The sequence below is a fragment of the Dermacentor andersoni genome, chromosome 9 (genome assembly GCF_023375885.2).
Source record: "Dermacentor andersoni chromosome 9, qqDerAnde1_hic_scaffold, whole genome shotgun sequence".
Classification (NCBI taxonomy): domain Eukaryota; kingdom Metazoa; phylum Arthropoda; class Arachnida; order Ixodida; family Ixodidae; genus Dermacentor; species Dermacentor andersoni.
Genome location: NC_092822.1, coordinates 65,013,901 through 65,030,744, shown reverse-complemented (window position 1 = coordinate 65,030,744; position 16,844 = coordinate 65,013,901). Strand labels below are relative to the sequence as shown.

The window sequence follows — 16,844 nt, the reverse complement described above, 5'->3', positions numbered from 1 at the left end:
GGACTGCCTGATAAGAATAAAAATAACAGCGGGTGTGAATTTTAATTGGGTTTAAACAAGTGTTACTAAAAAGAAAAATTGCTTTACTGTGGCGCCACGCTTTGGGGAGCACAGAAAGGGCGAGCAAAGACATTCGAACAGTCAATGATGTCTACTATGTTGCTTCATTGCCAAAGTCACACGCCCATCCGAAACAATCGCTCTCGATGTCTTGACGCCAAGAAAACTGCTTTGTTTCACCCCATTTTATACGAGAGACTGACGAGTTGTTCTGACAAACGTCAACGAGAAAATAGCGTGCTTGAATCATGCCTATGCTACAAGTAAAAGGCATGGAGAAGAAACGTGGTTTGCAGCAGACGACACGAGGAAAGATATAATAAGTAGCAAGCGACTGCAATCACTTTTGGCGAAACTCGCCCATAAAGCATGCAATATGATTGTTATAACGATCATTGTTACATACGAAATTCTCCAAACGAGATGAGCTGTTGTTGACCAGGAGTGGAACCGTGGAGCGTTTGCGCAGCAGCTCTTCGTGTCAAGATTTTTAGCAAACAGTAATCCTCGTCAGCTAAGTGCAGTGGAAGTCAACTTTAACTGGCACTGACGAGCTCCGTCACTACGCCGATTTCATCTCAGTGCACACTGTCAGACGAATTCCGAGCCGATAAGCGTTGCAAGCGAGGGCGTAACTATAGTGCCTAGAACATACTAGTGCAACTTTTCGTGCGAAGTGGATCGACGCTGAAAGCGCCAGGACGCCGCTGTCTGCAATGCGGCGCTACGGTAGCTTATGTCAAAAATTTCTGTTTATTGATTTGAACAAGCGTTTTGGCAACCACGGGGTTTCGTAGTATGGAAGAGTGTGCTCTAGTAGCAATACCTAAATTTTAGGCAAGTCATATTCACTTAGCAGCACTCGGACACTCCTAAATAGGTGGCGTCCAAATCCCGCCTCATGTAGTGTTCCTTGTCCTGTATCGCAGGGAGCATATGCAGCATGATATACCAACTTCATGTTGTAGTGCTCTCTGGACTTAAAATGCAGATCTTGAAGGCTGTGCATGGCTGTATCCTATAGTTATTCTCTCGACAAGATGAACGGTTGAAAGTTATGGATAGGGTAATTTAGCTTTCTCGAGCCCGAGAGCCTGCCACATATTTTGGTACAGATCACGATGGGAAAATATGAGAGGTGTATGGTCTGGCCTCCAAGAGGGAGATGAGACTCGCTAATGTAGCGCGCTTTCTACGGCGCACGTTTGGGCTGCGCTAGGGAACCAATCGCGGTCGAGAATTTCGATCCGGATCGGGCTTGATCGCGATCGGAAGCGGTCGTATGATACCCGTATAAAAGGTACATGGTGTGAGATAGCGGGGGCCATTTACTATGTAGGCTTCAGTAACTTTAGTAGGAGACATCCGTTGAGGACCCGCTAGCCTGGCGTACATGCATTAGGAAAGCATACCGAAGTATAATAGGTAATAAAACGCGTTCCGAAGCTTACTTTCTTCCTTTTCGAGTGCCGGTTATGGACTCTTCATGCTGAGTAATATGTTGAGGAGGATGTAGGCGCATCCTTGCAGTGACGCTCCTCGTGAGGCCCTTAAGGTATATTGAAATTAAAAAAACATTGTCATAAAAAAACAGGTATCCAGGCGGGTGCTCCACTCGGCAGTTTGTAATATGTTAAATTATCCCCTGTCGTGTTAACGACCGCGAAATGCGAATTTGAAGCAGCCAAACGCCTATATGCTAGATCCTTAGTCACGTATACAGATGCCAGGGAATTTCTGAAAGACACATTCTATACACACAGTGTCCCACGAAGATGCCACACGTACATCTCTGGTGTGATTTTGTGCAGCCGCAAGACGAAGTAAATGTAGCTTTGTGCAGTTGTTTGTGCGGGTACGTCTCTTTCCTTTATTTTGGGGGGGGGGAGAGCTATTGTATAAGTCAAATTCATGGTACTTTCACTTTTTGCGTTCAATAGCGGTTCCCGCAGCTTATATGGAAGCAGTCTGGACGGCATTTATTGATTTTCTGTCTGTGAACGCCTGCATGCTGGGAAACCCGCTTTCACTGTTATACGAGGTATTGGCTCAAATGTCTTCGTTATATGTATTGTTCGCAGCGCGTATCAGCTATGACGCACAAAAGCTGGCAGGGGGCAAGATTGCTGCTCTTAAAAGGACACTAAAGAGAAAAATTATTTCTTCTGCATCATTAAATTATCCTTCTACAACGCCGAAAACGCCAATATTACCACGATAAGACGCTTAGTAAGCAAGAAAAAGCGCAAGAGCGAAATACAGGTGGCGACGCCTCCTTGAAGTTTCCGCACATGGACGTTGTGACGTCATGGATGTTGATAGCGTCTTCTAGGGCCTATTTACTTATTTAGCGGTACAGATTGACTGCGTTGTGTTCCAAATGAACGAAGTATTAACCATGGCAAGTTTGGGGAACTTTTACTGAGCCAACGCGGCCCAAATACGAAAAGATACTTTGGAATCCCTGATGTCACAATGACGTACCGGCGTCGGGGTTTCGGCGCGAAATTCAAATACTGATACTTTGACCTTAATTTTTCTCATGTAATATTCAAACTATTATTTTGAAATGACCGCCTGCAGACTTCTCAAACAATGATTTATCAGTCTAAACTGATTTATTGTTTCGCTTTAGTGCCCCTTTAAGGTTCGACGGAGTATCTACAAGCTACAGTGCCAACGTACGTGCTTGCTACTCTTCTAGCCACGCGCAAGGGCTCTGAGGTGTGCGCTGGTGATGTTTCTCGTGCCTCAAAGTCGACAGAAAACTCTGCGTGCATAGAAAATGAAATCAGTTTCTTAATATTCGTTCGCGAAGCGGGAACGCGGCAACAGCGCTTCAGTCAGGCTCAAACAAGAGCATGGTGAGCTTACGTTGAATAAATTATTTTTTTCAGGTTTGAATCTCATCACGAATAACATTTCATCGTTCGTTAGCTCGTCCGTTCACCAAGTGTCATAGTTGTCGCGAACCGAGTTGCACTGAGGTGGACGCATTGAGGACGGTTGCGCTCGCTCCGAAATAACGCTTGCGAAATGACTTTAGTGAGGTGACGACCAGTGGCGTAGCAACAGGGGGGGCCGTGGGCCCCGGGTGCAAGGGGCCAGTGGGGGGGGGGGGGGGGGTTGTCATATACGTCTGAAGACACCCCTCTTTCCGCCGGCTACACCTGGGGGGGGGGGGGGGGTGACAGAAGACCTATGGGCCCCGGGTGCCCGACGACCTAGCTACGCCACTGGTGACGACCGCGCTAAGAATTGCCGCCTTATGATGCGGCCGAAATTGCGCTAAGGGAAATGGTGCGGTCGTTGATAATAAGGCACCATTTGTTGTATCATCACGTAATTAAACGCACCAGCCTAAGTGCCTTACAGCCAGTGCGCCTCAGAGACATGATAGCCGTGCGCACTGATAGTCGAACAAACGAGGAAGCGATAAGCAAACGACGACGATATGCGCTGCTCGCTCCGCGCGCTGACGGCGAGATTGCCCCGAGTGACGCCGGACTTCGCCCTCACTCTCACGCGGGGCCTTATCAGGCCTGATAAATTTCTAGTGCGACGTTCGGTTGCTCTGGTGCTGACGATTGCGACGAAGGGGACCGTGCATTGCCGATAGTACAGAACATGGCGCTGTCGCACGTACGGCAGCCGGGCATCAAACCGCGGCACCGAGAAGGAACGAAGACCCGTTCTGATTGTTGTTTTGCTTATGTTCACCGTACCCTTCATATTAGTGCATGTCGCCGAGTTTCACCGCTGCTCGATTTTAGGCAGCATAGAGAGTGGGAAGCGCTGCACGGACGTCTATAGCGGCTGCGCTCTCGATGCCAGAGCGAGTAAAGCCGAGTCATCGCGAGCGGCGGCAACTTTTAATCGCACTGATTACCTCTTCAAGCCATAGAATGCGAAAATTTACACCCGCAGCCCCCCCCCCCCCCCCCCCCCCCCCCCCAAGGTATAATACACGCGGTTACTGCAGTATTAGCTGTTTTTGTCTAAGTTCTGCACCACCAGCTGGCTGCACCATGCAGGCCGCTCACGTTTGCGCCTCCGCCACAACGCCCACTCCGCCTGCGTTTGCCCGAATACCGGACAAGCTAAAACTTTATATTAGGGGGCATGCGCTACATCAATTTTACGGACGTATGCCAGGGCCTTTGCATAGTGTTCTCCAAAATGTAAATTACGGTCGCAGCACATGCTGTGTGATAGATGCAACGGGCAGAGCGCCCACGCATCAAGAACAGATATGTTACACAAGCACGCACTTGTGCGGAAGTGCAGCCCACTCCTCATTCCTGTAGGCCTTCCGCCAAGCGCAATTACCTTATTGAACTAATTGCCGTTTCCAAAGTAAATGGCGTCCGAAAATTCGTGGTACGACGTAAACACGATCTGTAGATGTGATAGCTTCGGATTGTAATTTGAACATGCGAGAAAACAATTCCCTTACGAGGAAACTCATGAGACATAGCTTCAATTGGAGGTCAAATATTCACGTACACCTAAAAAAAAAAAAAAGCAAGGTCCATGTGAGATATAACCTTGGGACGTTCACAGTAGAATATCCGGAACATGTCTATGAGGGATATCCTTGGGACATCCGTAACAGGAAATCCGAGGCTAGCTGACGTCCAGCGGATGTATTTGTATCCGAAATGGTGCATTGGTATTGGGACATGTTTCGGATGTCCTATGGATGAAGTGTTTTCTCTGGGTCGTTAAATTTCTCGGCAAAGCATGGTCATTACAAGTACAATTAACTACTTTGCCATTTCAACGAAGCTGCCATTTGCCTTCCGGTGTCTTTTTTTTTTTTGTGTGTGCTAGTCCTCTCCTGCTCATTCGTGTTTACTTTGCGGGCACGACATGATCGATTTTTAAAGCTTAATTTCAGTGGCTTTTCCAGAATAAATGGCTTCTGCTGGCGTATGCGACTCCTTCAATCCGTGAGCATTTCTGTTCGCGTCAGGAGCAACAAGTACGGCTGTTAGACGTTATTCATTAGCGCAGTTTCGGATTTCATCCAAGGCGTCACCTATAATGCGTTCTTGAAAGGCATACCAAGGAGAGAGATGAGCGTGCTACGTAACAGCTCAATTTACACTTACTTTCGAAGTTGCGAGGGCTAGCTACGTATAATTTCCCCCCACAGTGTCACGCGGTCATTCGATTGCGATTATGTATGATCCGAATGAGCTCACTCGAGTTCGTACAGGCCGTCGCATGCGCCCTCAAGCTCTGTAAGCTAAACAAACTCGATCCTGAATGATCATTTTCTATCGTGTTCGAAAAGTTCATCCGGATGGGACTCAATTATGATCGAAAGTGCCCTTGTTCTCGACAGCGTGGCTAGGTTTCGGCGGCGAGCACAGACGCGCCACAGTAATGCATCTTATTTTCTGATCGTAAGCAGATAATACAAAAAAAAGCTAAGTGCTTCGGGCAAAAATCTGAACATCTTCTGCGCTCGCGTCGCAGTGGAGTAGTTGAAAAACAGAGGAACAGTTGTTAGTCCAGCAATTGCCCTGCACCCTCATTTTTCTCTGTGCTACCGTCCCCCTTTGCTCTAATAAATTCGAACCAACTCGCATAAGTTCGCACCCTACTACAGAGGCAACACGGAGCAATGAAAAACCTCAGAAAAAATGACGTGCGGTCTCCGTGCGTGCGGTGTACCACCACTTAATCACGTGAACACGTGATCCGTGCTCTCAACACTTGAGGCCCGATTACAGTGGACGTGGTGCCAGAACTTTTCTCGTCCAATGTCCACTGCGCCCATTCCCGCTTCAAATAACGCGCTAGCGATTTCTTTTTTCTTCTTCTGAGACCACGCTTTGAATTTACGCGCCATGTGTGTTAAGTGAAGCGATGCCCACGAGAGGGCGGCACAAGCAGAGGCGCCGAAATGTGCCGCCGTCGCGGTTTCCTCGTTGCAACAGGTAAATCATATGGAATAAGAATCGTATTCGTAAGAATGAACTGCCGATAGTATAACAGGTCATTGCAAAGAGTGCTAATACCTAAAAATCATCACACCACGTGTGAATTCTTAACCGTTGTGGCCTCAAATCTTAGGATATTAAAGGACTCTCACCGCTGCTATGGCAGCGCCGAACCCATGGCTATATATAGCTGAACGAAGAATCGGCTGTTGTACTTCCAAAGTACATATACTAAAATTGGAACGATACAGAGAAGATTAGCATGGCCCCTGCGCAAGGATGACACGCAAAATCGTGAAGCGTTCCACATTTTTTCGTACTTTCCCGCATGAAAGATTAATATTAGGAAACTCTTTTAAAGCTTCCGTACTTTGCACCAAGCTCTGGCAGCACAATTACGCTCCAGAATGTCTCGCTCTGCAATCCAAACCTTCCCGCATGCAACAGATTCGAAAAATAAATCCGTGCTCATGACTATATGCAGGATGTCTGTTCTTGTTTCTTAGCTGCACCAATTTCTTTAGATATTGCATATGGCAGATAGCACAATTCTAACCTTTCATCTAAATTAATTGGTGGCGTGCAATTACTTCTACGAGAAATCAAAATGTTCACTTGAACAATTAACGTAATTACGCTAACTAACGTTTCAATTAATTACTTTACGCCCCATATTTCAATCTACAAATTATAATCGTTGAGTTTGCACGGCATATCCACTTGGAGCCAATTCTCTGGACCGCGCCACTTCCGAGGTAATACTTCTCAGCGTCCGACGAAATGCATTCGATCGCGTTCCAGATACTTCTTGAAGAAACCCTGTTTTATGCTTTGAAGCACAAAAGTAACTGCAACACCAATGCATTTCGATGGACACATTGAAAATTAATATCTCGGACTGGTGCTGTCCAGAGAACTCGTTCCAAGTGGATACGCTTTGCGAACTCAGCGGCTATAATTCGGAGATTGAAATATGTGGCGTAAAGTAATTAATTAAAGCGTTAATTGGCGTAATTACGATAACTATTCAATTAAACAGCTTGATTTCTCGTAGAAGTAATGGCCTCCTCATCGAGCATTTAGATCAAGAATTAGAAATGTGCTATCAGCAATCTTTAAAATTTTTGATGCAGCTAAATAAACACACCCTGCATATAGTGTCATATGTCTGAAATAATGGATTGAGTTAATCAATACAACCCAAAGCACCTGAGAACAGATAACGGTAATGATCGAGCTGTTTCGAATTGAAGGCCTACTGACATTACTGGTAAACATTCGCTTCTCCATTTTCGTTCGGGGTGCAGGAGAACACATCTACCACTTGTCACTCCACGACGTGGTAGGATGGTGAGGGTGGAGGGGGGTGGAAGAAAATTTTTATCTGTGTGTGTTCTGACGTCAGCGCGCACCCAGCGCGCAGCAGCTATCACGGAGTATCGTTCCCTTCCCCGTTTTCCCTACACGATGACACGCAAAATCGTGAAGCGTCCCACATTTTTTTTTTTTTTTGCTCTCCAGCATGAAAGTAAATTACTGCTAATTAGGAAGTTTGTTTTGCTTTTTGAGTTTTTGTATGTTCTTTGCACGAAGCTCTGCCAGCACAATTATATTTCAGAATGTCTCACTCTGTAATAGAAATATTACAAATATAAGCAATCGCATGTAAAAAAAAAAATATTGGTTAAATATGGCGCTTATACAATTAGAAAGATGTACATGGGCAGGTGGTTGCAGTGACGTCGTGTGAACGGCCGTTCGGGTCTGTGGCTGAACGAGAAAAGAACGATGCAGCAAACGTTGTAGCATGAGCACGTGTACGGGCAACTTGCAGGGGATGACAAATGCGGAGTGAAATGCGTGCAGGAAGGCTGATGTAGGGCGGAATACGAAGTGAACCGCAAATATAGAGTCACTATATATTTATCTCCTCATTCAGACATGTGGTGGCACTATTAGTGCCGTTCACAAGAGGAAATGTTCAGGAGCGCGTTTAAACATCTGTTTCTGGAATGTCACATTTCTTTAAAAAAAAAATACATCGCCGCATGCAAAGTTCGAGAAACTGTAGTTATACGCGTGATGTAATTTTACAATGACTTAGGGCCACAGTCTGACTTAGAGACCCGCTGTAACAAAAGTTCTGTGGATTACGTTATTATCGCAGGTGGTAACCATGGTGACGTGCATTTTTTCCCCTAATCCTAAACATGTGCGTCGAAAAATTATTAAATAGCGTCCGAAAATTCAATGCAAGTACTAATTCCTAGCATTTACTTCATGAATAATGCACAAGTTGCAATGGTGCCCATTCCTATTCGAAAACAGCTCGGAGGTAATAACACTCAGCAATGGAAAAACCTCGGGAAAGATGGCGCGCGGTATACTATCACGTGAACACGGTCTTCATGCTCATTACAAATCGGGCGTGACTACGATGGCCAGAACTTTTGTCATCCAATGTCCACTGCGCCCGTGCCGCTTCAAACACCGCGCTAGCGCTTTTTTTTTTCTTCAGGCAGCACGCTTTGAATTTACGCGCCATATGTTTTAACTGTAGCCATGCCCACGAGAGGGCGGCACAAGCAGAGGCACCGAAATTGCCGCCGTCGCTGTTCCCTCGTTGCACAGGTAAATCATACAGAATAAGAACCGTATCCGTAAAAGTAAACTGCCTTTAGTATAACAGGTCATTGCAAAGAGCCCTAATACCCATAAAACACTGCATCATGACTGAGTTCTTAACCGTCGTAGCCTTATATCTTAGGATATTCAAGGACTCTCACCGCTGCTTTGGTACCCCCGAATTCATGGCTATATATAGTAGAACGAAGGGATGGTTGGTGTACTTCCAAAGTACATATACTAAAATTGGAACGATACAGAGAAGATTAGCATGGCCCCTGCGCAAGGATGACACGCAAAATCGTGAAGCGTTCCACATTTTTTCGTGTTTTCCAGCATGAAAGATTACTATTAGGAAACTTTTTTAAAGCTTGTGCATTTTGCACGAAGCTTCAGAATGTCTCACTCTACAACCCAAACCTTAGCAAGCGCAAACCTAGAATTATAGATCACAGCGCACTGATATATAGTGTCGTCTGTCCCAATAAAGAAGTTCAGTTAATCAATACAGCCCGAAGCACCTGAGAATAGACAACTGCAATGATCCAGCTGTTCCAACTGATCCAACTGCAATCTCATACAGTTTTCGTGCTTATGCAGTCCACCACTCACAAGCTACACCAAATGATTACATCAAATTAACCGCATTCTGTACCTCTTAATTGTGTCCGCGGCACATGATCGTTCACGTGTGTATCGCATGTGCTCTTCTGAGGGCTCCACTGGCGTGTATCATTTTTGTTTTGGCATGCTCTCAGTGATCGCATACAAACCAAATCACACAGTAATCGTAAAAATATCTTCCTGCAAAAAAGAAGGGCTAAAGAAAGAAGAGGCGGGTCCATAAAAGTCAACGCTGAATAGCTGCATATGTTGAGGCCACAAACACGAAGTAACAGTAGTTGGCTTTCAAACCTGGAAGAAATAAGCAATAAAGCTTTTTCGAATCCTTTGTCATCGTTTTGTTTAATAGACAAGAACAAATTAACTAAAGGTGCAAAAAGTTCGGTCAAATTCTCCCGTCGAGCGGTGATTCAACAGATTCTTATATCCTGACAAAGAACATTACGGAGAAGCAGCTCACGAGATCCGGACCGAACCTCTACTCGAAGTGCAAGCATAGTACTTATATAGCCCAGAAAAAAGGACCACCTTTATCAGAACGCTTCTGCATTATTACAAAAAGTTGTGCTTATCTCACTGCATTTGCCAAACAATTTTAAATTATCAGCATTACACTATTACAGCGCACATATCTGTTTATTAAAACTGCTGTGAAAGCACATTATTTTGTAAATAAAATTATTTTAAGGATAATCGAAGAGGCCCGCGCGCGTGAATTGTACAGTGTATAAATATAGACCGTTATGGAACAGCAATATTCAGTTTAGTTTAATAGAAATAGGCAGATATTGAAAAAGAATAAAAGGTAATGTTCTGTTACTTCTTCCTATTAGAGACGGACTTGACGCACAGAAGAAAAATAAAGCGGTTATCTCTGAGGAGGCCTTCGTAGGACTTGCTACCTGCATCGCATCAACTGAGCACTTTACGTGACTTTACGTTACTTGTTTACGCTGCTTCCTTTTGTGCACTTTGAGATGCCTGCAATCGTTGGCTACTGCTCCTCTAATCTTTCAGTCTTTGGCCATTTCACATCGTAGCCTTCAGTGACGGCTCCCTGGGAGTAATAAAAACGGATCTCGAAGGCTATGTGCTGCTGCAATGCATGGCGTCTCCCGCTGAAAGTAACTGGTGACGTCACAGCTGACATGTTTTCAACTACACTTGCAACTTTGTCACTTTGATCGCTCTGGCTCTGCCCTGCGCAGCGTATTAATTAAGTGTTCGTCAATACTACTAGAATTCGAAGTTTTCAGCTTATACGGAGCCGTACGTCCATATCCCCAAAATAAATGTCTGGGCATAAAAAGGCATCGACAACTGCTACGTCAAAATAATATGTCCACGGTTTGCGTGAAAGATGCAGTCCCGGCTGATTCGATGAATGAGTTTTAGATTTTTCTTTTGCAAACGGGCCTGGGTAACGAAAGGGACCTCCGAGTTCTTTCGTACTCCTTTGGGTTCTTTTTTCTTTTTGTATACTTTTCTTGCGCTCTAATTTACAAGCCCGTCGGTTTGCATCCCCTAACGTATGTTAATTGCGTGCGCAAAATATAAAACTCCATAAAATTTCCGCTGCCGACGTCAAATGACGGCATCCCATGTTCTATCGTTGGTTCTGCCATCCATTGTAGTTTGCTGCACCAAAATTATGGTGAAATATACTGATCAGTCATTTATGCTTAGGCGCATATATCCTTTCATCAGTGTTCTTTTCTTTCTTCTCAAACCAAGCCTCATATATATATATATATATATATATATATATATATATATATATATATACATATATATATATATATATATATATATATAGTCATCTTAGAAGTGTTACCAAATTATAATAATATAAACTATAAAGTATAATTCGGTGCACAAAAAGACCTTGGGATCACAATTATTGCAAATTGTAACCCCACTTCACTCAGATGCTTTAGAATTCGGAATTACTAAATATTGCGATCGCTTTAACCAGCTAAAACGAAAATATTTACGACCTGTGGTTCCCATGGCAGACCACTGCGGGAGAATGGTGGCCCGCTGATTCGAACCTAGCAGTGCGTGGCCACCTTCAAAAAGCACGCGACCCGATTCTAAGGCACATTTTCAAAACCCAACACGACGAGGCTGTCTCACAAAAAAAAAAAAGAAAAAAAAAGAAACTGGAATATAGAGCGCGCTAAATAAGCAACCGTATAGCTTTGACAAAACGTAATCTATTCGGTCTGCCGTTCTAAATTTATTGCGCCAACCAACACGTCCCCACACAATTACCTCCACTTCCTCTTCCAACCAGTGATTTTATTAATGTAGTGTACTGGATTCGATAAAATGACTGCTGAACACACATACCTCAGGAGACAATTCATTAAGCAATGACGCGTTTTATCTACAAATGTGCCACGTATCTATAGTCGCTGCACCATACGACACCCCTACAAATGAAGTCCTACTAGAACAAGCGCTTAATAATTCCGGCAGATCTCGAGGTGGAACGCACTAGTCAATGATCCCGAGATTTATTTTACAAATACAACCGCTATTCTTTGTTTCAATCATTGTGTTAGCCTACACCATTTCCCTTACTGTTTGCGTCAAGTACCTGTAATTTTCATCGTATAGCCCGACCGACCACCTGACTCTAACTTCTTACCGGCCCGTGGCTGTGACGTAGCCATCACGAAAGCAAGCATCTCACGAAACAAGCAACTTTTAGTCACAGTACTATATGTGAGGTATACGTGGTTCTTAGCGTAGTATATATTGTAAGCATTTATGCGGACTTCATCTTCATCTGTACAAATTCATCATCAATCATCGGCTCGTGTTCGTTTTGGGATCGGCGCCATTTTTCCTTTTTGGAATAAAGCGTCGTCTCGACCGTGGTATTTCAAGTGGTGGAGGCGCTTTAAGATCCCTTCGACCTCAATCTACTTCAACATCTCTCCTGGAGCTACGTTCGGGACGCCGCTTGCGCCAAGAGGCCGCCATGTCGCAAGACCAGACCGCAGCGTCCACCATCTCGGTTCAAGTGCCAACCACCCCCACTCCGAGCCCTGCCAACAACCGGTATCGCGATCCTGAAATCTTCTCTGGGTTGCCTGGTGAGGACGTTGAAGACTGGCTCGAGAACTACGATCGTGTCAGCGAATACAACAACTGGAACGAGACATCGAGGTTAACCAACGTGCCATTTTACGTCTCTCAAGTAGCCAAGACATGGTTCCTGAATCATGAGAGAGACTTCCGTGATTGGGCGTCTTTCAGGGAGCAGCTACGGCGGATTTTCGGCACACCCACGGTTCGTTCGGAAGTTGCGAAAAAGAGGCTGTCTGAGCGCGTCCAGCATTATGGCGAGTCGTATACCTCGTACATTGAGGACATCCTCGCGCTTTGCCGCCGTGTCGACAGTGCCATGCCAGAACCTGATCGCGTGCGACACCTTCTTAAGGGCATCGGATCTACTGCCTTCAACGCACTCGCCGCTCAAAACCCTTCGACGGTGTCGGACGTCGTCTCCGTCTGTCAGCGCCTCGACGCCCTGCAATCAGTCCGCTTGCAACCGGACTTTTCTGACAACCCCCTGGCAAACAGTATTGAGCTCCGGTCCGTCATACGAGCCATAATTCGCGAGGAATTGCAAGCGCATGGCTCACCCCCTTGCAGCAGCGCTCACGTCCAACCTGCTTCTACTGACCTGCGCGGCATTATTAAGGAAGAATTGGCCTCCCTGCAGAACGCCCAGCATACCAACGCTTCTCCTTGCCCACAACCGGCTTCTTACGCCCAGATTGCTGCAATGCCAGCCGCGCCGTCTCCAATCACACCGCCTGCGCCTGTTCACGATCACCTGGCACCTTTAGTCACCCGAGCTCCGAGCCCGCCTTACTACTCTGCCTGGCGTTCATCGCGACCTATCTGCTACTACTGCGGCTTTCGAGGACATATATCCCGGTTTTGCCGACGCCGCCACGGTTGTGACCGACCACCATGCCCTATGTTGGTTGTCGACGATCAAAAACTTGTCTGGGCGCCTTGGCCGCTGGATACTCCGATTACAAGCATATGATTTCGATGTCATATATAAGTCCGGACGGAAGCACAAAGATGCCGATGCTCTTTCACGATGCCCATTACTACCATCATCGGAGCACATCACATCACCGTGTCAAATTGGCCGCACGGAGGACGCTTCGTCTATTACACCGATTTCTTCCTTGACTCCATCAAACCGCCCTTCAGTGCTTTCCTCTCACCAGCACGCCGATTCCTACTGCCATGGTATCATCAATCGCCTTAGCGGTGTTTCATCTCCACCCAATGCCAGGCTACGGAAACAGCTGAAACTGTTCAAGTTTGAAGACGACGTGCTCTACCGGTACATTTTTCACCCGGAAGGCCATCGATGGGTTCCCGTTCTACCGCGCTCTCTTCGCGCTGCAGTTCTGCAGGCCTCACACGATGACCCTACGTCAGGCCACTTGGGTTACCACAAAACACACGAGCGCATACGCAGCCGATTCTATTGGCCAGGCCTTTCCACGAGCATAGCTAGATATGTTGCCTCGTGCACGCTTTGCCAACACCGTAAGCGACCTACTACTGCTCCGCTCGGGACCCTACAACCACTTCCTTGTCCAGCACAACCCTTCTCTGTCGTCGGCATTGACCTTTTCGGGCCTCTCCCACCTACTCCAGACGGCAACAGATGGATCGTCACTGCTGTTGACCATTTGACCCGGTACGCTGAAACAGCCTCAATACGCTCAGGAGCTGCCTCAGAAGTAGCGGCCTTCTTCTTGCAGGCTGTCTACCTACGTCACGGGGCGCCTCACGTTCTTTTGAGCGACCGAGGCAAGGCATTTCTTTCAAGCACTCTTAATCAAGTGCTGCAAGCGTCCAACACCGTGCACAAGACAACGTCTAGCTACCACCCTCAAACCAACGGCCTAACAGAGCGATTTCATCGCACGCTGTGTGACATGCTATCCATGTATATTCAACCTGATCATCGTAACTGGGATGCGATTCTCCCATTTGTAACGTTTGCGTACAACACGTCTGTTCAACGGACCACCGGATACTCTCCGTTTTTCTTAGTATACGGCCACCACCCAACCTCATCACTCGACGTTTCTTTCTTCTCTGGCCCCGTCAACGCTTCACCATTCATTTGCGACCAGTTTGTGTCTCGTCTTGCCCAATGTCGTCGTCGCGCCCGTATGAACACTGTAGCCAGCCAAGACGATCGCAAACATCGGTACGATGCCTCTCATCGCGTCGTTTCCTACCGCCCTGGTGACGATGTACTCCTATGGACACCTGCACGAACACCCGGTTTAAGTGAGAAGCTTGAGTCTCGATATATTGGCCCCTACAAAGTCGTAGAGCAGACCTCGCCGGTGAACTATCGCGTTACACCTGTTGAGGCCCCAACTGACCGACGCTGCCGCGGAACGGAGATCGTGCACGTTTCTCGCCTGAAGCCCTTTCATCTCCGTTCCACTGTCTAATGTGCGGCCAGGCTGGCCGCTTCCGTCCACGGGGGAAATTAGTGTAAGCATTTATGCGGACTTCATCTTCATCTGTACAAATTCATCATCAATCATCGGCTCGTGTTCGTTTTGGGATCGGCGCCATTTTTCCTTTTTGGAATAAAGCGTCGTCTCGACCGTGGTATTTCAATATATATAGTGTTACGATGAGTACCGAGTTCAGACGGCATCTATGACATCATGTACGAGTCAGCTTGTACTTAATGTTAACGGATTCAGCCGGGTTGATCTTTTTTTTTAATTATTATTTGAATTCAACTGCGAGGATCCTTGTTTTGAATTTACGCGGCTGTGTTAATTGGTACGAAGGCCACGAGAGGGCGACACAGCGAAGAACGCCGCCGTCGCAGTTTTCTCGTTCTGAAAAGAAATCATTTCGCATAAGTATCGGATTCGTGGAAATAAACTGTAGTTAGTATAACACGGCCTTGCTAAGTAACCTAAAGATTGAAAAACATTCCAATATATATACATTGTCGAAGTCTGTGACTTCAAAACTTTGAACATTAAAGACATGTCACCGCGGTGTTGGTGCCGTCGAATTCATGGCTATATATACTTGAACGAAGTATTCGTTCGTGTACTTCCAAAGTACATATACTAAAATTGGAACGATACAGAGAAGATTAGCATGGCCCCTGCGCAAGGATGACACGCAAAATCGTGAAGCGTTCCACATTTTTTCGTACTTTCTCTAACTTCTGCATCTTGTCAAGCGAAACTTGGAACACGCGTTTTTTTTTTGTGTACTCACTTTGCATGAAAGCCTGCTACTACACCTGTTTCTGGAATATTCTGTTCTCTAAAAAAAAATGTTGCCATGATGTAATTCTACAACACCACAGGGTCACCGTATAACTTACTGTAACAAAATTATATTGCATTGTATGCGTAACGCGTGAAAATTCAGTGCAACGAATCTGCTTCAGGAAAATGGCGCTCCGATAACATTTCGTTAGACATGGTCATTCCATTGTTGTTCAGCTCTAGAAAAAAAAAAACGATTATGCAGATTCAACGCACGTGTAATGTACGCGAAACAAAATTTTTTTTAGGTGCTCTCAAAAGCCTCCGTTTGCTGGTGTTATTTTTATTTTCGGATGCTAACTGAACTCGTACGACAATTACATAAAGTAAACGTAAACTCCTCCTTGAAAAGGGTAACCGCGAAAGAGGAATTAAGACACCGGGGAGTATGAAAAGTTCGGTCAAATTGTCCCCAATGGAGTTGTGTATCAACAAATTTTATTAGCCATGTCATATGGTTGAAAAGTGCAAAAAAGTTCGGTAGAATTATTCCCGTCTAGTTGTGCATCAGCAGTCAAAGAACATTACGGAGAAGCTGCTCACGGGTTACATATCTGTTTATCTAAAATGCTATTTTTGTAAATAAAGTTATCTTGAGGCCAATAGAAGAGGCCCGTGCGCGTGAAATATGCGACGTATAATACTCGTTGTGTTCTGTTTTGTTTTACACACAGACAGATATTGAAAACAAAGGCAATGGAGAATTAATTATTGTCGTTCCACACAGAGTTAATGCACAGAAGAAAATAAAGAAAGCGGCGTTAACCTCGTAGGAGGGCTTCAGATGCGTAGAGTTACTTCCGATAATCTTGTCTACCTGCAATACATCAACTCAGCACTTCACGTTATATTTTTCTCCTTGGTTTTGTACACTTTATCGTAACTGCAATATTTGAATGCTGATCGCGATTTTTTTTCTTTAGCTGTTTCACAGTGTAGCCGTAGGCGAGAATTATGGGTGGTGAGGTTTGAAGAGCGACGAGACGTGAGAAGGCGGCAGCTTCTGAACTTCCCTCGGAGAAATAAAAAACGAATTTCGAATGCCATGTGTTGCCGCTAAGCATCCTTCCTCCATGCCGCTAAGCTTTGCCGAAAAACTCTATGCTTTGCCGCACTACGGCGCCTACAGCTTGCTTAAACTAGAGATATGGTCACTATGGTCTTCTAGTCATACCCGCCGATGCGTTGCTGAAACCAAAGTAACTTTGACCGAAACTGACCG

The 16,844-nt window shown here is 45.7% G+C and overlaps 1 protein-coding gene and 3 non-coding genes across 5 annotated transcripts in view; 3 read left to right on the top strand and 1 right to left on the bottom strand.

Moving 5' to 3' along the window:
- LOC126528154 (uncharacterized) overlaps positions 1–699 on the bottom strand; it is a 33,192-nt gene extending 32,493 nt beyond the window's left edge. Inside the window, exon 1 of one of the 2 annotated variants that reach the window (XM_055069160.1) lies at positions 467–699. The gene's annotated coding sequence lies outside the window, so the exon portion shown is untranslated. The remainder of the gene's footprint in view (positions 1–466) is intronic. The other variant, XM_050176022.3, reaches the window with a different exon arrangement.
- A 5,523-nt stretch (positions 700–6,222) lies between these two features.
- Positions 6,223–6,325, top strand: LOC126528639 (U6 spliceosomal RNA). Its single transcript, XR_007599068.1, has one exon. It is a non-coding gene; the product is annotated as a U6 spliceosomal RNA (small nuclear RNA).
- Positions 6,326–8,856: 2,531 nt separating this feature from the next.
- LOC126528637 (U6 spliceosomal RNA) lies at positions 8,857–8,959 on the top strand. Its single transcript, XR_007599066.1, has one exon. It is a non-coding gene; the product is annotated as a U6 spliceosomal RNA (small nuclear RNA).
- A 6,436-nt stretch (positions 8,960–15,395) lies between these two features.
- LOC126528636 (U6 spliceosomal RNA) lies at positions 15,396–15,498 on the top strand. The gene has a single exon (XR_007599065.1). It is a non-coding gene; the product is annotated as a U6 spliceosomal RNA (small nuclear RNA).
- Positions 15,499–16,844: the final 1,346 nt, after the last annotated feature.